A 20,876-nucleotide genomic window follows, 5' to 3' on the forward strand; every position below is an offset into this window, starting at 1 on the left:
CCCAGCCATGGCCCAGGCACATCGCACCCTGGAGGCCCCAGTGGGAGGCCCCAGTCGGAGCCCCGCGGCATCCCCAGCCTCATCTTGGAACCCAAGGGCCCTGCCTGGTGATGGGGGCTGGCCTTCCCCCGGTGTGCATGTGACCTGCCCTGAGAACAGAGGTCACGACACCGGAGCAGGCCTCCCAAGCCAAGCCCATCATCCTCATTTCACTGATGAACGAAGTGAGGCTCAGGCTGAGGAAGTGTCTTTGCTGAAGCTTATGAGCGAGGCCGAGCCTGCCCCCAGGGCTGGGGTAGCTTAAGGCTGGTCAAGCAAAGCAGAAGAAAGGGAAGGGGGAGTGGAGGGCAAGGAGGAAGGGGAAGAGTGGGGATCTGCCACCCTCTCAGAGGTACCGCTGCCCTGGGATGCGGTGCTGGTGCCCCTTCATTCATTCCTTTCAAATATTTCTTGAGCATTCACTACAAATGCACCTGCACTGTGGCACACGCCTTTCTGCCCAATCTCAGCCCTCGCTCCTGCCTGTGAGATTTTGCTTGTGGGGCTGAGTATGTCTTCAGGGCACCCACGTCCCACAGTCAGCGAGGCCAGGGCAGCGCTCAAACCTCTCCCCCAGGAGCAGCCTGGAAGCCCCCTCCCTGCCCCCACGCCCCTCGGGGAGTGCCAGCACCCTCTGGGCAACAGTGCCCACGCACAGGTCACCTCCCAGAGTCACTGCCACGTCGGAGGGCACAGACGTCCGACGACAGGAGCCTGGGAAGTCACCCACCAGAGATTCCCAGGCTGTTTTCAACAGCAGAACCCCATTTTCAGACAAATTTTACCTGGAAACTTGATAGTAAAACATGAGAATGAAGCAGCTTTGTGGGGAGGGGGAAGGGCCAGACCACCTGGCCTCCAACTGGGGGCCTCTCCCCCCACCACCCTGTTCTCCTAGTCCTTCCCCGAGGCACCCACAGGGGTTCTGAGAAAGGGTCTGAAAACCAGAGTTTTCTCTGGCCTCTTGGTGTTACAGAAGACCAGGGGAAGCTATGAGTGTTCACATAGCTCACTGAGAGCTAGGACCCCCGCCCCCGCCGTCCAAACCTTCCAGACCCAGGGCACCCTATGTGTCACATGGGAAAGGGACACAGCAAAAAACAAACGGAAGAAAGTCTCATGGATTCAGGTCCTACCGTGTGCCCAGCACTGGGTAAAATGCTCCACGAACATCAAATGCTTTATTTTCCACCATAACTCTATGGCCTATGTAGTATCATCTCTGTCATGAAGGTAAAGAAATGGACGTTCAGAAGAGCTAAGTGAGTGGGTGGGAATGTAAGTTGGTGCAGCCACTATGGAAAACAGTGTAGAAGTTCCTCAGAAAACTAAAAACAGAATTACCATAGGATCCAGCCACCCCACTCCTGAGCATGTATCCAGACAAAACTGTAATTCAAAAAGATACACGCACCCCCAGGTTCAAAGCAGCACTGTTCACAACAGCCAAGACATGGAGACAACCTAAATATCCCCTGACAGATGAATGGATAAAGAAGCTGTGGTACATATATGTAATGGAATACTACTCAGCCATAAAAAAGAACAAAATAATGCCATTTGCAGCAACATGGATGCAACTAGAGATTATCACACTAAGTGAAGTAAATCAGAAAGAGAAAGGCAAATACCATATGATATCACTTATATGTGGAATCTAAAATATGGCACAGATGAACCTATCTGCGAAACAGAAACAGACTCACAGACACAGAGAACAGACTTGTGGTTGCCAAGGGGGAGGGGTGTGGGGGAGGGATGGGTTGGGAGTTTTGGCTTAGCAGACGTAAACTATTACATATAGGACGGATAAATAACAAGGTCCTACTGTATAGCACAGGAAACTATATTCAATGTCCTGTGATAAACCATAATGGAAAAGAATATTAAAAAAAAAAAAGAAGAAAAGAAAGAAAAGTGACTCACCCGAACTGTGAAGGGCAAAGCCCACACTCCAACCCACCTGTGTGCCCTTGACCCCTCAGGGAAGGCTGGCAGAAATCGCCCCATCATGATGCCTGTGTACAACCACTCCCTTTGAGCCCCATGCCAAGCTCCACCTCACTCAGAGAACAGCCCAGACGCCTCCTCCCCAACTCAGGGCACACACAGAGCTTCTCACTAGTAACAATAACAATAGCAATAATGACAATACCACCAGCTCCCTACTATACAGCACTTACTAGGTAGGCACTTGGTACATTATTATTTTACTGAATCCTTACAACACTCTACTCCCACCCCAACTTCACAGATGAGGAAACTGAGGCGCAGAGAGGTTGATGACTTGCCCAACGTCACACAGCTAGGAAGCAGCAAAGCCAGGACTTGAGCCCAGGCAGTCTGGCCCTGGAGCCTGCACACTCACCACTGAGCACCCTCCTTCCCTGTAATGTCTGCCGGCTCCTCCCATAGCAGTGGCTGTAACAAGTGCCCCAGCTTGGGGCTTGCCCTCCTGCTCCGAGGAGGCCCTTCTCTTCAGGGGTCAGAGGCCGAGTGAATCCCTGAGGGATGGACGTGGGAAAGCCCACCCGATGAGCACCATCAGCTCATGCTCTCCGGCGGGATGGTAACCCCCAGCCCACCTCCCCACCTCCACCGACAGGCGCTGGAAGGATGAGGTCGTGGGGGAGCCAACAGCATTCAAGCACAAATAGGACGCCTACTGCATGCCCAGTTTTAAGCAGTGGCAGGTGCAGGAAGCAGAAGACTCTGCCCTTGCTGTCCTGCCAGAGGCTCTGGTCCCCAGCAATGCCCAAAGGGTCGCCCTGCCACCCCCACCCCCTTCAGTACTGTCTGCACCAGATGTTGGCAATGCTTAGAAACAGGATTAAAAATAGTCTCTATAATGAGTCAGTGCTAAGAATAACCTGGGCAAACAGCCCTCGGGGAGAGGACACTGCCAGGGAGGCACCACCACCTCCCACCTCCCAAGCCAGCCTGGCCCACCCCCCAGCCTTGCACCCGGAGCGCCCCCGCAGCCCGCAGAGAGCCTGGGATATTTATACCCCAACTGCTGAGTGGACAGAGATGTGGGCACGCCCGCACACACTCCCTGCCTGAAGGGGCCGGGAGATCAGAGGAGCGGGCAGATTCTGGAGACCACCATGCTCGAGGCGGAGCCGTACTGAGGCACGGAGACACTTGAGTTTCCTTCCCAGTTGTGACACCAGCTCCCCACAGGACACTGGGAAACCATGCCCCCGGCTCCCCTCCCCTCCCCTGTGAAACGGGTCCCTAGTGTCAGCCGGACCAGCCCACTTCCTAGGTGACCAGGGGAACGGAGACCAGAGAGGGCCAGCAATATACTAAAGGGCAGACATCAAATGTGGGGAGCAAATCGGAACTTGGGAGTCAGAACCAAGCCAGATCCCACGGCCAGGGGCTCCCACATTTCTTCCATGCTCTTCCCTCATCGCCCCCACCCCGAAATGATCAGAATTGCTAGACTCATGGACATCTGGACACGAATTGAAGATTAACAGAGCATATTCACACAAGGTGGCAGAGCTGAACCCCTCAGTACCTGCAGGTGAGAGACAAGGTGATGAGTATCACTCTACAGTTGAAGAGACCGAGGCTCAGAAAACTGAATTAACTTGCTAGGAGCCCCTCAGCTGGGATGAAGCCTTATTGCCATCTACCAGCCCAGAAGCATCTCCCAGGAGCCCGTATGCTGCTCTTCCAGCGACACCCAGAAGGAACAGGACACCCTCTAACGCTGCTGGGAGGCAGAGGGAAGGGGCCAGAAAAAGGTGAGGAGCCTTCAGGAAGGGAGCAGACCACACACGTTGAAGGAGAGCAAGAAGCCGGTGTCCCGGGCAGAGCACGGGCCATGGAGTCAGGAACCCTGGACTCTAGTCACAGCTCTGTTAGCGATAACTGCATGATCTGGGAAAATCATTTCCTAGGCTTCACTCTAGGTCTCAGTTTCTCCATCTGGAAAATGGAGCTTTGAACACCAGGCCTTTGAAATATCCTGAAGTATACCATGACCACACACTGGAGGTGCATAAAGAATATTAGCATATCAAAGGCTCTGACAAGTCCTGTAGCAAAGAAATCCATTTTTTTTTTTTTCAACTCTCCCACTCCTGCTTCATCACTGAACCCTTCCACAGAACACTTCTTGAGAAACTCTGGAGTAGATCTGGGGTCAGCACTTCAAATGCCTCCACGGGCCAGCAGGAAACATGAAAGCTTGAAGCAGGCCCAGACAAAATACATCGGGACCTGCAGTTAGCTCCAAACCCTGAAAAATTCCTGGTAGCTCTGGGGGCTGAAGAGTCTAGCATTTCTGTTCTGTGAAGGCCTCCCCCAGGACCCATCCGGGGTTTTGATCCCATCTGATCCTCAGCAATTCTGTTGAGAAGGGCAGGGAAGGGGTCAGTACCCTGCGTCACACAGCTGAGGAGACTGGGACCCAAGGAGACCAGAGAATGGGCCCCGGGCCACACAATGGTTCCCTGGTACAGACAGGAGAGATGGTGTCCTATGTACCAAGCACTTGACCTCCATAATCTCATGGAATTCTCACAACAACCCTTTGAGGAGGGCACTGCGGTTATACCCATTTCACAGAGCAAGAAACGCATGCGCAAAGAGGTTCGGGCTTTTGTCCAAGGTGGCACAGCTGGCAAGTGCTACTGTCTGGCTTTCAACCCTGGCAGCCTGAATCCAGAACTCATGCCGTCGGCCCAGCTCTGCCACTCACTAGCCAGCGAGAGAGATCTGACCATTCTGAGCCTCAGTTTCCTCACCTAAAAACGGGATGATAAAAAGACCTGCACGTGAGGTTACTGTGAAGGTTCAATTTGCAAATATACAGAAGTGCCTGGCATACAGTAGGTACTCGATATACGTGACCTCTCATTCAATACCACATCCTCCTGTGGGAGCTCATGCCTGAGCCTCTGGGCTCTGGGTCTGGCAGCCTCAAAGCCACCCACAGCTTCCTGAAAATTGACCTCTGCCAAAAGTCCAAGGACACAGACCCTCCACCTGGCATCACAGGCCTCCAAGCTGGGGCTCCTCGGGTACCCCATGTAGGTGGGGGCTCTGGAGGTTGGGTTTCCCAGACCCAGGCCAAATCTGGGTCTCATCCCCTGGGGCCCCTAATGGGCCACCTCCCCCTCAGAGCCGGGGGTATCCCCAGCTCACCATGGGTCACAGGCCTCTCCCCACCCTTGCCCCAGGTCACGGGGTGGGGAGGTGGGGGGGGCTCTCCAGCGAGGCAGCTGATATCCTCATGACCTGCCCCAGCCCTCCCAGCCTTAGAGACAACAGTTACAACCCACCCAGAGCTCGCCACACTTCCTGTAGCCAGCTCATCCCCGTTAGGTCACAAGGTGGGCATCACCGCCCAGACGGCTGGCTGCTCAGGGATTTGTATGCCCACTTTAGAGATGAAGAAACGGAGACCCCAACTGAGCCCGGGCAGAGATCTAAGTCATAGAAAGGCTTCTGGCTCCTGGACCAGGGCACAGGGCTGAGCCAGGTCCCAGGCCAGGCCCGGCCCATCTGAGCCAGCCGGGTCAGCACAAAGGAGGAGAAGACTCAGGAGACTCCCAGGGGCCAAGGGGAGGAGGGAGAGTATCTGAGCCCTGAGTCCCACCCATCACCACAGAGTCTGCAAGTCTTGGGGTGGGCGGAACATCAGTAAACCTGAGTCCTCCTCTACCCCACCGCACCCCAGCCAGGGAAAACGTGCACAGCCCTCACCCAGTGCCTTGAGACAACTCTCACCCTCACCTCTGGCCAGGCCTGGCCCCGCAGCCCTCCACTGACAGGGAGCCCCCACTGGGGGGCTCTCTATCTCCAGACCCCAAGTCAAACACTCACCCCAGGCATCGCCTCCCCTCACTGTCCCCACCCCATGCATGTCATCACCCAGGAAGCCCTCCCTAACCACCCCCTGCCCTCTGTGTCTGCTGACCCCCACCGGGCCCGCTCACCAAGCCACCTTGCTAAGAATTGGGTCCCAACCCCCCAGTCTGCCTCCCACATGTGGAGCTGTGTCTCACCCTGAGCAGGTGCTCCATGAACATCACTGCACGGGAGGGAGATCATCTCTCAGGCGGTGGCCCCAAATATTTTGACCATGACTCACAGAAAAGTATATTTTGTTTGACCCAGGACACACACACACACACACACACACACGGAGTGCGTGTACACATGCACATGAAACTCCAAAAAAGTTGTACAAAACAACACTTACCAGTACTGTGCAATAATACACTTGGATGTTTCCTATCATTCTTTTCCATTTAATTTATTACTTCCTTTTCATTTCATTTTCATTGAGACCCACTAAGCTGAGTTCATGGCCAGATTAGGGTCCAATCAGTTGCCCCGATCCACAGTTCAAAGAAGGGCCCTCCAAGGGTATCTGCATAGCCCCGCTCCCTGCCTGGCGCACGACTCTCTGTGTAGCAGGTGCCTAAGAGAGGCATCCATGTGGCGGACACTGACTCCGGCCAGGCCTGTGCTAAGCATTCTCTTATGGGATCTCATTTCATCCTCACGATCACTTTAAGAGGAAGGGACCGGGAGGAGTTTTACATGTGAGGAAACTGAGGCCAGGGTCACGGAGTAAACGGCTTGGGCAGGGGTCAGAGCCAGGCTGCCTGAATCTGGAGCCACGTTCATGACCATCCTGCCCCGTCCTGCCCCCCAGGGGAGTGGCCTTCAACTCCTCTCGAAAGTCCACCCACTGGCAGGGAGCTCTGCCCAAGGAAGTCCATTCCCTCCCACTACGAAAAAGCCATTACCTATATCAATGTCATTCTTTATATTTGTTGACTATGTTATTGGAAATTGTACAAAGAGAAGACAGGGCTCCTGGCCGGAGCTGACTGGCCGTGAGGCGGGCCCTCACCCCTCTCACAACACACCCTACTCCCTCCTCTCCACCCGCCCACCTCCAGCCGAACCCAGAGGAGGTCCAGCAGGGCTAAGGCAGACCATCCTGCTGTTCTCCTCACTGACAGCACTGCCCTGGTAAGTCACGCGATGCCTCTGTGCCTCCGTGTCCCCATCTGTGAAATGGGGATGATGACAGCGCCCACCTCATAGGGTGAGTGTGAGGGTCCAAGGGGCTGGTACAGGTCAAGCATTTGGCCCAGCATCTGACGTGGAGTGAGGCCTGGAAACAGGAGCTCTTATTAGTATCCCCAGGCCCCACTCAAATCCTCGCCATCAGAGATAATCCCCGTGAACCTGGTGTTTTGCTGTTTGCGCACAAACATGCTCACATGCAGGTACGACGTGAACCTGCGCCAGGTGCCGTTCTGAGCGCTCTCCGTGAATTAAGTCTTTTAATCCTCAGAATGAACCCACACGGTGGGCACTGTAACTGTCATCTCCATTTTACAGAAGAGGAGACTGAGGCCCCAGGATCACAGAGCTGCAAAAGCGGCAGGGCCAGGACTTGAACCCAGCTGGCCCGGCAGCGTCTGCTCCCAGTCTTGACGTCAGTGCGTATTTCCTGCAGCCTGGCCGCCGGGCTAAGTGCATCACGCCCATTACCTTCTCACCAGAGGCTCAGACGAGCCCGGGAGAGGAGGAGAGGAAGCAGGGAGCGCGTAGTTACACTGCCCAGGGCTGCACGGCTCCGCAGAGGTGGGACTGGCAGTCTGCTTCTCCTGATTTCACATGCTTTCCACCATCCCATCCCCTCTCTCCCCAGCCCCTCCCTTCACCACCTGCTTCCCCAGCCCTGACTCCGCTCAAAAGATACCCACAGGCCAGCGCAGCCTGCGGGACCTCATCCCCACTAACTCAGCTCCCCAAAGACATCCCCCCCCACCCCACCCCCCCCCGCCACACGCACGTGCACACATGCCCGCGTAACTGGAGAGGGGAGCGCCCTGGAAGGAGGCTCCCAGGAAGGCTCAGCTCTTCGGGGGTCCAGAGCCCAGGGCCGTGCCCCTGGCCCCTGTGCCGGCTCCAGTTTCCTCATTTTCCCCAGGGCTGATTCTTACCCAGCCCCCCGCACCTTGGCCTGAGAGGAAGTTGCACAATCCCCTGGGAGCTGCAAGTGTGCTGAGGATTACTCACAGTGCAGAGGGAACCACACGCCCGGAAGGCCTCACACCCACAACCCTACCCAACGCCGATGGGCTCCCAGCTCCCATCTCGTGGACCCGGGGCTCCAGGCCACCTACAGGGTCCCTCCCTACTCCAGACTGAGCCGATGACAGCCCCACTGCCCACAGAGCCACACAGGGCCCCAGGCCAAGCTGCCCCTGCCCCGAGATGGAGAGGCACAGAGGGGCAAGGATCTGCAGGAATCCTACTAGGTCCCGGGCGGGCCAGACCCTAACCCACACATCCTCCCTGTCCCTCCTGGAGGTGTGTGCCCCCTTAGCCAGAAGCCCCACGGTTCACCACTTTCCTGACTGACCCCACACCTGTGACCTCAGCCTTTGGCCTTCCCAGGGCCTCCAGACACCCAATTCACACTCTCACTCTGGCCCACCTTGAAATGGACCCTGAGACCCAGCACAGTCCTGTGAAGCTCTGGGGAGATCTGAGCCACCACACGATTCTCACTTGTGGGAAAATGCTCTTGCTACACTTGAGGTTTCAGAGGTTCCTCAGCCCCCGAAGCACTTCTCTAACAGCCTGAGACACTTGACATTTCGCTAGTGTTTCTTTCTGGTGGCTAAGGGACTCCCACCTCTGGTAGTTAGATACGGCTTGTCAAGAAAGGCAGGCAGTCACTGAGCTGTCGTTAGTCATCTACACCTCAGGGTGGATGAGTTTACTAGGCCCTTTCACAAGAGTATGTCTCAGGAAGGGATAGTGTGGTGGCGGGGAGGCTAGGCACGCCAAGGCTCCTGAAGACGCAGGGGGTGAGGTGAGCCTCAGAATGGGGAGGTCAAAGAGGCCCAGAGAGCTCTGACCCAGACTCTGACCCAATCCTGGGCCCTCCCTGAGATAGCAAACTCCAGAAGGACACAAAGCTTGGTCTGGGTGTACAAAGCCCCTAAGGATGACCTCTGGCTCCCACGCTTCACCACCGGACTTGAAATGGGGCCTCAGATAAGGAGTATGATAAGCACCTCTTATCACCCCAGACAACCTTGGACTCCCACCCAGCTGAGAACAAAGTCAGAAATGGTTTTTCCTGGGCCCCAGGGCTCCCCAGAGAGCCCCTCATTTCTGCAGCCCTCATCAAAAGGCAGGGGCCCTCGGGGCAGTTCCCCCACAGCCCTCTGAGACCTGGAGTAGCAGGAGGCCCACGGCCATCACCTGATGCCTCCAGCTCACTGGATGGACAGGGAGCACAGTCGAGGGGAAGAGCCGGCGCTGGAAAGCCCCCACCCCCTGGAAACAATGGCCATGGGCCCCTCTGCCGGGATGCTCCCCAAGATGCCTACACAGCCACCCTCTCCCCAGTCCTGACAACAACCTATGAAGGGGAGGGGGCAGCAACACTTGCCACCGTCCTTTTGAGATGAGGACACTAGGGCTCAAAGCATTTAGTCACTTCCCTAGGGCCACACAGCGAGGTCATGGCAAATCTCAGGTTCCTGGATCCTTCCCTAGAACAGAGTTTCTCAACCTCAACACGGCTGACACTTGGGGCCGGATAACTCTTTGTTGCTGGGCTGTTCTGAGCATTTTAGACCCTTTAGCAGCGTCTCTGGCCTCTACCCACTAGATGCCAGTAGCATTCCCTGAGTTGTGACAACCAAAAATGTCATCAGACATTGCCAAATGTCCCCTGGGAGACAAAGAGAACTACTGCCCTAAAAGGACCTGAAAGTCGGGCACCTGCCAATTCTAAATTGAAGGGTATCTGCTGGAGCCCTAGATGTGCCAGGCAGGAGGGCCTGAAGGTGCTGGTAAGTACCCTGTCGGCTCAGTACCCTCTGGGCAGAGCTGCCTCCTTGGCAGCCAGTGCCACTTGGGAATCTCGTCCCAAGACCACCTACCCCTCGCCAACCTATAAACCAGCCCCCTCCCTGGCATTCAATATTTCAGTGGTCTTTCAATGATCTTGATCACTCACCCCTGTGAGTAAAAAATTTTGAGCACCCCCAATATTAGTTCCTTTTCTCAGGAATTGCTTATAAATACCAGTGTATTAATATATCATGCCTGTGAGCAAACATACACAAAAATAGATCTATAAAAAAGGTGAGGAGGGAAATATAAATTACACCCATGATGAGATACTGTTACACGCTCACCAGTGGGACGGAACTGAAACGGTCCACCAATACCAAGTGTTAGTGAGGATACAGAGCGATAGGAACTCTTAGGTGTCACCAGTGAGGAGTAAATTGGTGCAACCACTTAACACAGTATTTACTAAAGTTGAAATATGCATTGCATACCCTGTGCTCTAGCAATTCCGTTCCGGGTTATATGGACTCTGGAGAAGTGTATGCACCAGTGTACCAAGAAGCAAATTCCAGGATGTTCTTACAGCATTGTTCACAGTAGCCAGAAAAGGAAAGCAACCCAAAAGTCCATGAGTGGCGGGATGGATACAAATATGGTAACAAGTTCATACAGGGGATACTATACAGCAGTGAAAATGAACACACCACAGCTACACACAACAATGGTGGACAGATCCCACAACGTGACAAAAGAACATGTTCAGTGTCATTCCAGCTCTAGAAACTCAAAACCAGGCAAAACTAAACTCTCTTGCTAAAGGATGCAGGTACAGGTGGTTACATGATAAAGGAAAGCAAGGAACCGATTATCTTGAAAGTCACAATAGTGGTTTGCTCTGGGGGAGGGGCTTATGACCAAGGTGGGGCACACAAGCTGATTTCAGAATGCAGGTTACATTCTGTTTCTTCATCTGGGTGGTGGTAACCTGGGTGTTCACTTTTGTTTGTTTGTTTGTTTGCGGTACGCGGGCCTCTCACTGTTGTGGCCTCTCCCATTGCGGAGCACAGGCTCCGGACGCTCAGGCTCAGCGGCCATGGCTCACAGGCCCATCCACTCCGCGGCATGTGGGATCTTCCCGGACAGGGGCACGAACCCGTGTCCCCTGTATCAGCAGGCGGACTCTCAACCACTGAGCCACCAGGGAAGCCCGGGTGTTCGCTTTTATAATTATTTATTACATTATCCATATAGGTTTATGCTCCTTTTGGCAATTATGCTATATTTCACCATAAAAAGAGGGACAAAACGATGAGATAGAAATACATAGAAATAGAAGTTCTAATATTTTCTTCTCACACCTGGCTTTGAAAACCATTATGATTAGGCCAAACCTACTGGATGAAAAGCTATAGTTAGTCACAGGTCTGGAGGAGCCAGTGACACCCAGGGCTGTCTGTAGAGGGGCTCCTCCAGCTGGCCCAGACTATGGGCTGCCCCTCAGCCCACAGGACCAGGCCCTTTCATCTCCCACCCACCCCGGGGCATCCCAGCCACCACATGCCCCTGGTGGCCACGGGCAGGGGGTTGCATGATGCTGGGCTCCCTCGCACCCACCTCACCCTGCCCTGGGCCATTCCTCTGGGTCCCCGACAGCAGAGCTCAGAGGTCCACACTGGGAAGGCCCTAGGGGAGCAGGGCGGGCCTCACACACCCGCTTAATACACCAAAAGAAGGAGGGAGGCAGAAAAATGAAATGAAGAAGATGAAGCAGGACAGGGAGACACACCCGCATCTAGGCCTGATGTTCCAGATGCCTTGGAACTAGATGAAGGGTCAGAGGGATAGGGATGTGGGGGCAAAGGAAAGAGGGCGGAAGAGAGGGATGCTGGAGGTGGGGTGGGGGAGCAGAGGCACTGCTCCGGTTCCAAGCCCAAGTCTTGGGGCTCAGCAACAGGTGTGCCCAAAGATGCCTGAGCTGTTGCACCCAATTTAGCACCGTGTGCCCCAGGGCCCAGGGCTTCAAATGACAGGCCGGTAGCTCAGGAGCCAGCAGCCTCCCTGTGGCCTCACCTCTCACTCAGCAGCCTCTAGGCCTCTGGGAAGAAAGGACCCTGTCCAGGAAGGAAGGCTCCTGGGCCTGCCTGCAGAGGTGACCCTCGGGTGGGAGGACCCAGGGATCGAGAGAGCCACCCTTTCTGGAGCTCAAGGGGTGAGAAGGGCTGAGCCAAGGTCTCAGTGCTGGCATGAGCCCTTCTGTAAAAACTCTCTCTGGACCAAGGAAGAATGCCCTTCGGGGGGGAGGGGTAAATTGGGAGATTGGGATTGACATATACACACTACTATACATAAAATAGATAACTAATAAGAACCTACAGTATAGCACAGGGAACACTACTCAATACTCTGTAATTACCTAGATGGGAATAGAATCTAAAAAAAGAGTGGCTATGTGGATATGTATAAACTGATTCACTTTGCTGTACACCTGAAACTAACACAACATTGTAAATCAACTATACTCCAATAAAAATTAATTTAAAAAAAAAAAGGAAGAATGCTCTTCAGACCAAAGGGCCAGGCGTCGACACATTTGTGGTCATTTAGTCCACGGCTCTGTACTATCTCACATCACTCTGCCTTTCACTGTCCTCTGCAGTTACTGAAATTCCCCACCAGGCTATCAGTTTTGGGAGAGGAGCCGTGTCTTTATTCCCACCCACCCTGCTTGGCCGGCACAGTGCCAGGCCCCTACTCAGTTGTGCCTGCTGACCCCAATGGATGCTGGAGCGGGTCCCCCGCACTCCCTGGATCCCGGTCCCCTCCTCTCGACAACACAGGGGCTGTGCCAGCCGGCCTCTGAGGCCCACAGCCCTGCAGCTCCAATCAGCCCATGGCAAAGCCAGAGGGTGCCTCGCTGGCAGGGGCAGCTGAGAGCACACCTGGCCAGGGCAGGGAGGGGACAGAGGCGGCAGGGGGTGGACAGGATAGTGTGTCACCTCCTGGCCACACTGCACCCCTCAGGGATGTAAGAGCTGGGGCAGGTGCTGTCCCCAAACCAATTGTAAACAAGCAGAGGACAAGCTGTGATTTCCCTAGGCAAACAGGAGAAAACGAACCGGAGCCCCACCCCACAGACCCACTGGTAGAACTGGGGTGGGGGGTGGGGGGGTAGGGGGCAGGGCTGCTGCTGCAAACTCTCCACGGGGAGGGACAGGCTGCGAGCCCCATGCTAGAGCCAGGCTGGGCCTGGATCACTGTGGGCAGAGGCAGGGAGCTCCTCCTTGTACAAGTTCCTGGGAACCAGTCCCTGGGTCTTAAATGGTGATGTTCTTGCAGGGCAGAGACCACGGGTAAAGCATCTGTGTGTCCTCGCTTCTGAGCACACGACTGGGGCCCGATTCACGCTCGCTCACTCACTTCATAAAGCTATACTGAGCACGCATTACACACCAGCCTCTCTCCAGGCACTGGCGACACTGCATCCTACAAGACAGACCCCACCCCTGTGCTCAGAGTGTGACCTTGGAGCAGTCCATTCATCTGCAGATTGATGGGCTCTGACTCCAGCTCCTCTCACCACCCCCCTGCAGGGCTGGAGGACCTACCGTCACCTCTTCTCACCCCCCAGAAGGCTTCCCTGAAACTCCCCCAGCTTCCAAGGAAGACTCCACCTACACAGGCCTCCCAGTGAAACCCCACTGTCACCCGGCTATCTGCTGCCCTCAAGGCCCAGGACCCCCTGGAAGATGATGGACATCCCTCCTCCGAACAATGGCCCCCCACCACCACTCCACCACCTCCAGGCCGGGTGAAGAAAGGAGAAGGAAATGGCTGTTTTTTTTTTTTTTTGCGGTACGCCGGCCTCTCGCTGCTGTGGCCTCTCCCGCTGCGGAGCACAGGCTCCGGACGCGCAGGCTCAGCGGCCATGGCTCACAGGCCCAGCTGCTCCGCGGCATGTGGGATCTTCCCGGACCGGGGCACGAACCCGTGTCCCCTGCATCGGCAGGCGGACTCTCGACCACTGCGCCACCAGGGAAGCCCGGAAATGTCTATTTCTTGCATGTGTATTATCATTTTTATTATTAACCAAAAAATGCAATTCAAACAGTGATCAAACACCCCCCACAGGGCGGGAAAGTAAAATAACATGATGGTCTTTCTACACCTGCATTTTGGGCTGCTTTGGACACCTCCACCCTGGTGCCAGCAACACCACCCTGACTCCAAGCACTTTTACGGGAGCTTCAGACCCCACCACCCCCAGGTCCCGATGACTCTCGGGGCTGGTGCTGTCCACCTCACCCTGCCTTAAGCAGTAACTATTTCCTGAGCACCTGTCCTGAAGGGTGGGGCTAAGACTGGACCCTGGTCAATTTAATGGGAGGTGAGGGCAGAAAGTCAGGATGGAGGAGGGAGGGCTGACCATACCAGAGACTAGGGGTCACCAAATGGTCTCAGAGTGGTTCCTACCCCGGGGACCTGGATTCGAAAAGGAGACAGGCCTAAGAGACCCAAAGCAAGCGGAGACCCAGGAAACAGATAGCTCTGGCCCGGGGAGCTGCAAAACAGTAGGTTATCAGAGCGGGGTCCCAGGACCGGAAGCATTAGCATTACCAGCAAACGTGTCAGAATTGCAGATTCTAGACCTATTGGAATTTGCAGACCTACTCAATTAGAAACCCTGAGAGTGGGGCCCAGTAATCTGTTTGAACAATCCTGCAGTTGATCCTGATGCCCACTCCAATTTGAGAACCACTGTCCTAGAGACAGGGCTTTAGAATCATCAGACAAAATTTTCTTTTTTCTTTTTTTTAATATTGATGCCTAAGCCCCTCCCTGAAGACTCAGATGCAACAGTTTTTTTTTAAAAGAGCTCCCCAGGGCATCACAACATCCAGCTGGAGCTGCAGATGGAGCAGTCCCCTGGTCTCCTGGAAGGGTGTGCCTTTATGGACAGAGGATTTGCCTATAGGGAGGGGAGTAGGGGAGGGGTTGCCAGGAGAAGGGACCAGCATGAACAAGGGCTGGGACGAGGGAATATGGACCATGGGTTTCTGGATGGTCTGTTGGAATTCCTGGATTAATCCCATGGCATCACATTTGATTCTGGGACCCCGCTGTGTGGATAGAAGACAAGAAGGTGGCCTGGCCCCAAGGAAGCTGGACAAGGGTGGGGATGACCAGACCTAATTTCTCTTCCTCCTCATGCCCACACTTAAGAGACAGGAAAGAAAACTGGTGATGACTCTGCCTCTTGCTTCTGCCCCTCTCGGCTGCCCTCTGCTCTCACCCACTGCCCCCACTGCCCCATAGCCAGCAAAGCACTTCCTGTGGGCACGGTAAGTTCCACATCCTGCCTTATGGCTGAGATTTTATCTCTACTTTTAGTGGCATTGCAGACAAGGAGATCCGTATCTCTGGTCAGAGTGCAGGAGGGCCAGGCAGCAGGAGGGCAGGGGAAGGGCCTCTGGTCAGGAGTGAGTAGTAAGTGACCAGGCCAGATGCTATCCTAGGAGTCCCAAGGGGCAGGGCAGGGCAGGGGAGGTAGGGATGCTGCAGGCATGGCCAAATCTGCTACCTTGTTAATTGTGGAGACCGAGCAGGGTGTGGGACAACAGGGAGTGGTGGGGACTGTGGCCATGGAGTCTGCAAAGCCCCATATAAGGCATTTTGCTCGAGGCTGCTAGACCCAAGGGAGAGGCCTGTTTGCAACCCATAGGTCTTTATTTCTCCCCTAGAGCTCCCTATGCCTCTGTTTCCTCACCTGGAAATGAGAAATAAAGACATTATAGAAGTTAATTATGATAATTAACATTTTTTGAGCACGGCACTGTTCTAGGTCCTGTACATGCTGCAAGCACCCACACACTTAGCCCTCCCTACAGCACTATTAGGTAGGTGCTACTATACTCCTCGATTTCTAGGTGTGGAAACAGAGACACAGTGCAGTTTAGCAGCTTGCCCAGGGTCACACAGCTGGTAAGTGGCAGAGCTGGGATTCCAAGCCAGGCAGCCTGGCCCTGGAGCTCATGCTCTAGGGTGCACTTAGCCCAGCGCTCAATACATGGTAGCTATGGCTCTGTCCCAAGAAAAACTGGCTGGTCGCTCCACGGGGCCAGGCTTTAGCGAAAGCTCTATTGAGTGGACTTGGGCAGCACCTCCCCCCTCCCCTGCACCCCATACCCAACCCTTTCTGAAGCCTCTCCTGCCTTGGTGCCTTTGCGGAAGATGGATAGAAGGCTCGCGCTGGAGGGGACTCCACAGATGATCTAGGTTCACAGATACGGAAACCGAGGCTAAGAGAGGCAGGGACTGGCCATGACTACACAGAGGGAGAAAATTTGGGCCACCTTTGCAGTCTACCACACTAATAAAGAGAAATGGGCAAGATGGAGGAGAGGGTTGAATAAGGGTGGGAATGGGCGCTAAAATGTGAGGCAGGTCCCAGGTCAGGTCAAGGTATATTTTATACAATATCACTATAGGTATTTTGTGATACCACACGGCCTGTCAGCGCGGGGTCTCCCGGGTTCTTCTCACGACTCCCTACTGTCCCCTTCTCACCCAACAGCCCCCCAGCCTTTTCTCCACATCTGATTAAACAAGTGCTTACTAAGGGCTCCATTGTAGGGGAACGTTTGAGGTATCCAAGGAGCCCCAGGAAGGCTTGTCTGAACCCATCTCTTCCCCGGGCCGGGCAGGAGAGTTCTTGCCAGGGGTCCTTCGTCACCTGTGTCAGCAGCTCAGAAGAGCATCCAGGAGACAGGTATGTCCTGGGGCAGGGGCTTCAACAAGTCCCACCCCTGCTCAGAGCAGGAGACCCCGGAGGGGGAAAAGAAGGTTCCTGCACCACGACACACCCTGCCTTTTAAGACAGAACTCCTGGGAAACCCTGAAGTGGTCTTCTGCAGGGATTGAGAACATGGATTTCGGACTCAGTTGGGCCTGGGTTAGAATCCCTACCACTTCCAGGCTATGTGACTTCAGGCAACCTGCTTAACTTCTCTGAATCAGTATAATGAAAATAATAAGTCCTACCTCATTCTGAAGAGTAAATATACAATAAATGTTGAGAAATATTATTATAACTAAATTTTATTACAATATTGTTCTATTATAGCATAAAGAGAATAGATGCATATTCTATTAATTTAAGTTATCGTTACACTCTCATAGACATGCATATACACAATTCATCTATATACATGTATGTAGACACCTATAACCTCATAACCACAAACTCTCATCAATCACATACACCCCACACTGACATACAGAGCAGCACCCTGGACTCACCATGTACCAGGCACCTGACTCCTTACAGCAGCCTGTGAAGTTTGTACATTTTTATCTCCCTCTTTTCAGATGAGGTTACATATATTATATGCAAAAACACCCACTGTATCCTGGGATGTGGACACTTCTGGCAGCTCTGGGAACTCTGAACTCCCTCCCTCTGTATCAGAGGAGGCCAACCCAATTTCCACTGTCATCTCCAGGGCAGCCCCAAGCTGGGCCCCAAGTGCTGACTGCCCTCCATCCCTAGGACAAAGGCCCAACCTGGCTTTCATGCCAGCTGTGGTTGGGGAAACCCCTGCTGCCTGCAGAAACCAAGTTGACTTTGAAAAGGAAGAGACAGAAGCCAGGGGGTGGCTAGGCCACTCCCTGTGGGGGCAGGTGCTAAGTAACTCTATAAACTCTGGCTAATGATGCAATTACAGCCATAAACAGAGCCCCAGGAGGGATCCAGGCCAGAAGCCAGACCCTCAAAGGGCAGCCAGGCCTGAGAGGTGGGAAGCCCCTCCCACCTGCTTTCCAGCCGAGAGGCTGAAAGGGAGGCCTCACTGGCCCTGGAGGTGAGCACTGGGTACTCCCATCATCCCAGAACCCTGGATGGGCTCCTGTCTGCCCTGGCCCACCCTCCTACCCACCACTGACTGTGAGTTACCAGGCCATCAGCCCACAGAAGCCCAGGGGCTCTCCCTGGATTGAGTGCTCACCTGAGGAGATGTCCTCAATCCCTGCACCCCTTCCATGGGACACAGAACCAGGAGGCCTGGGTTCCCATTTGGCTGCACCTCACAGAGCTGAGCTGAGGACAAAATAGCACTGCAGCTGTAACAGGCCTTGTAAACTGTGAGCAACATTGGCTGCTCTCCCGCACAAGCAGAGCACAGAGTCACCCTAAACAGCCCTTCATTTACACTCTCTGGTTCCCGACTCACATCTAGAAGCCAGGAGGCAGGCAGAATGAAGGGGTCCAAGTAAATTCCACGGCTGGGGAAACTGAGGCAGGGCTCCCAAGGCAGCCAGCCCTTCCCCTCTCCAGCCTCTTCTGGCCTGGCTGTCTCTCTCCCAGACTGCGATCTCCCTGAAGGCAGGGCCTGGGGCCATCTCTCAGGCTGGGAAGAGTGAAGGCCTCAGAGGGCACAAGCCAAGGAACGAAGAACTGCGATCTGACCTGAGGGCACCCACAGCTGGTGGCCTTGGAGGACACCAGAGACCGGCCCCTACCTTCCCCTCCACCGCCAGTTGCCCGAGAGTGCCAGGTCTTGGGCCGGTGGAATCTCAGCTCGCAGGGTCCTCAGCCCACATCCCAGAGGTGTCACTGGGGACCTGAACCGGCCTGTCCCCTTCCCTGCTCACCCAAGCACCCCTCTCTCAGGGTGGGGGGTGGGGTCTGGGCGGCAATTAACTGACACTTCCCCAGAGAACACTAAGCCAAAGAGCTAAAGTTTAGTCCTGAAACTGTTCGCGCAGAACCATCCCCAGAACAGACGGGCGGCAGGAGTGGACGGGGCATCTGAGAAGGCCCCCGCGGTGAGGGGCTGGCCTGGAATGAGGAGGGGGTGGGGGAGCCCTGGGCAATGCGGGCGCTCGCGCAGACGAGCCCCGCCCCAGGCGCCCTCTCCCCCTCCCTCCCTTCCTCCCTCCCCCTGGGCGCTGGGCTGGGGCGCGCCGGGCGGCTTCAGCGCGAACCTGCTCGCGCAACCCTGAGCAGCTCGGGGCAGCCGTGCGTGAAGCCAGAACCCCCGGCGGGAGGGGGCCGAGGGGCGGGGGAGCCGAGCTGGCATCAGCCCGCTCCCTTCGAGGAGGCGAGCGCACTCGCTGCGGCCGAATAGCTGATCGGGGTACCGGGAGGAGGGGAGAAGGAGCGCTGACTCGGGGGCGGGACAGCCTGAGGTTGGGCGGTGCGGACTCAGGGAATCGGGGGGAAGGAGGCGTGTTTTCCGGGATTCGGGACCGAGAAGAAGGGGGATACTCAGGGGGCGGGCAGATGGCTGGGAGCTCCAGGGAAGGTAGAAAGAGGGGCGTGCAGTGGGTGAGCTCTGGGGTTGGGATTCCCTAAGGTCGTGGAATAATGCAAGGGGGAGAAAAAGACTGCGCTCAGGGATACCGGGGGACTCTGGCAGAGGCGGCTTCTTCAAGAGGCCGAGGGGGAGGAAGGGACGGGAAGGGAGGGAGGGATGGTACTTCCACCCGCCCCCCCCTCAGCTTCCAGCAGCCCGGCCCCCGGGGCGTGGCGCCGCTCCGGCCCTCCCATTCCCCCGGACCATCCAGGCAGGGCCTGGCCCGGCCGGACTCGGCCCCCGCACACCTCCCCTACCTCCGGCGCCCTCCCCTGTGCCACCCGCCCCAGCCGCGTCCGGTGGAGAAGAAGTGGGCGCCGGGCCCACACGCCCTCAAACTTCTTGCAAGTTCACTCCCACGTCTCCCGCCCCTTCGACTCCCAGCTCCCGGGCCGGGAAGGCCCGTGCCCGCCACGGCCCCTCCCGCCTGGTTACATAAGGTCGCAGAGAAGCCGCCCCCCGGCCGTGGCCTGAAGGGAGGGGCTGAAGGGGCTCCCAGGCTCCGCGGGCAGCGCCGCCCCGGCCATGCGCCGGGCGTCCCGGGCTAGACGGACAGCGGGGCGGGTGGCAGCGCGGCGCACACGGTCTCGCTCCCCTTTCCAGTCGACACCCCCACCCACCCACCTGTCTCCCGGACCCACTGGATCGGAGCAGGGGAGCCTGGGTCGGGGGTTCCGGGCCCTCCGCGCACCCCTTGCCCCCCAGCGCTGCTCACCTAACTATGAAGGTCAATCCGTCCGCCGCCCGCGCCCCGCGGCTCCGGCAACTTGTCCCAAGTTCAGGTGTCCGGCCCGAGAGCTGTGCCGGCCACCCCCTCCCGGGCTCCTCAGGCTCCGCGCCACCAGGGAGGCCCGCCCCTGTCCGCCCTTCCTTCTGCCGTCGGCGCCGCCGCCGCTCCCTACGTCCAGCCGGCGGCCGCCGCCTCCGCTGTCACCGAGCCCCGCGCCCGGCGCCGGGGCTCTTGCTGTCACTCCGCACTCACTTCCCGCCGCGCCCGGCAGAGGGCAGCACCCTACCCCGCGGCCCCGCCCCGCCCGACTCCGCCCCACGTCGGCCTGCCGCGGAGCCCGCTGGGAAGCGTAGTCCTCCCTGCAGCTCGGCTAGGCATGCCGGGATTTGTAGTCCCGCTCTGTGAGTTCAGGCCTGTACAGGGACTTGGCGTTTAATTTGCAAACTTCGTTCCACTTCGTTTCTACCCCTTTTGCAAGTTTTCTCTTTTCAGTAAGTGATGTCCGAACCACACAGATCACCACAATACACCCTGTGGCCTATCTGACCCCAAGGAGAGACTTGCAGCGGGCTGGCTTTCCTGGACTCTAGGAAAGATGTAGGGTCCCAGATGGTGTGCTGTTGCCATAGAAACCCCTCTGTGTCAAACCTCAGTTTCCCTCCTGGTTTGGAGTGGGGTACCAGACCTGGATCTTGAGCATAAGGGACAAGGTTGGTCAGCATGGTAAAGGAAATATGACTATAAAATAGAGCCCACCTCCCCCCTAATTGTGAATTCTCCATTTATATATACCCCCTCCCCACCTAGACCTCATCAGCCGAGCTTGCAGGTACCGCCCGCTGCCATGTTGCTGGACAGAAATTTCCTGACCTCTTTCGTGTCACCTTCCCCTGCTGAAG

At 55.9% G+C, this 20,876-nt stretch overlaps 1 protein-coding gene across 1 annotated transcript in view; it reads right to left on the bottom strand.

Moving 5' to 3' along the window:
• Window positions 1-20,219, bottom strand: part of TFEB (transcription factor EB) — a 49,539-nt gene extending 29,320 nt beyond the window's left edge. Inside the window, exon 1 of the transcript XR_009565872.2 lies at window positions 19,963-20,219. The gene's annotated coding sequence lies outside the window, so the exon portion shown is untranslated. The remainder of the gene's footprint in view (window positions 1-19,962) is intronic.
• Window positions 20,220-20,876: the final 657 nt, after the last annotated feature.

Source organism: Globicephala melas, chromosome 11 (assembly GCF_963455315.2).
Source record: "Globicephala melas chromosome 11, mGloMel1.2, whole genome shotgun sequence".
Lineage (NCBI taxonomy): Eukaryota > Metazoa > Chordata > Mammalia > Artiodactyla > Delphinidae > Globicephala > Globicephala melas.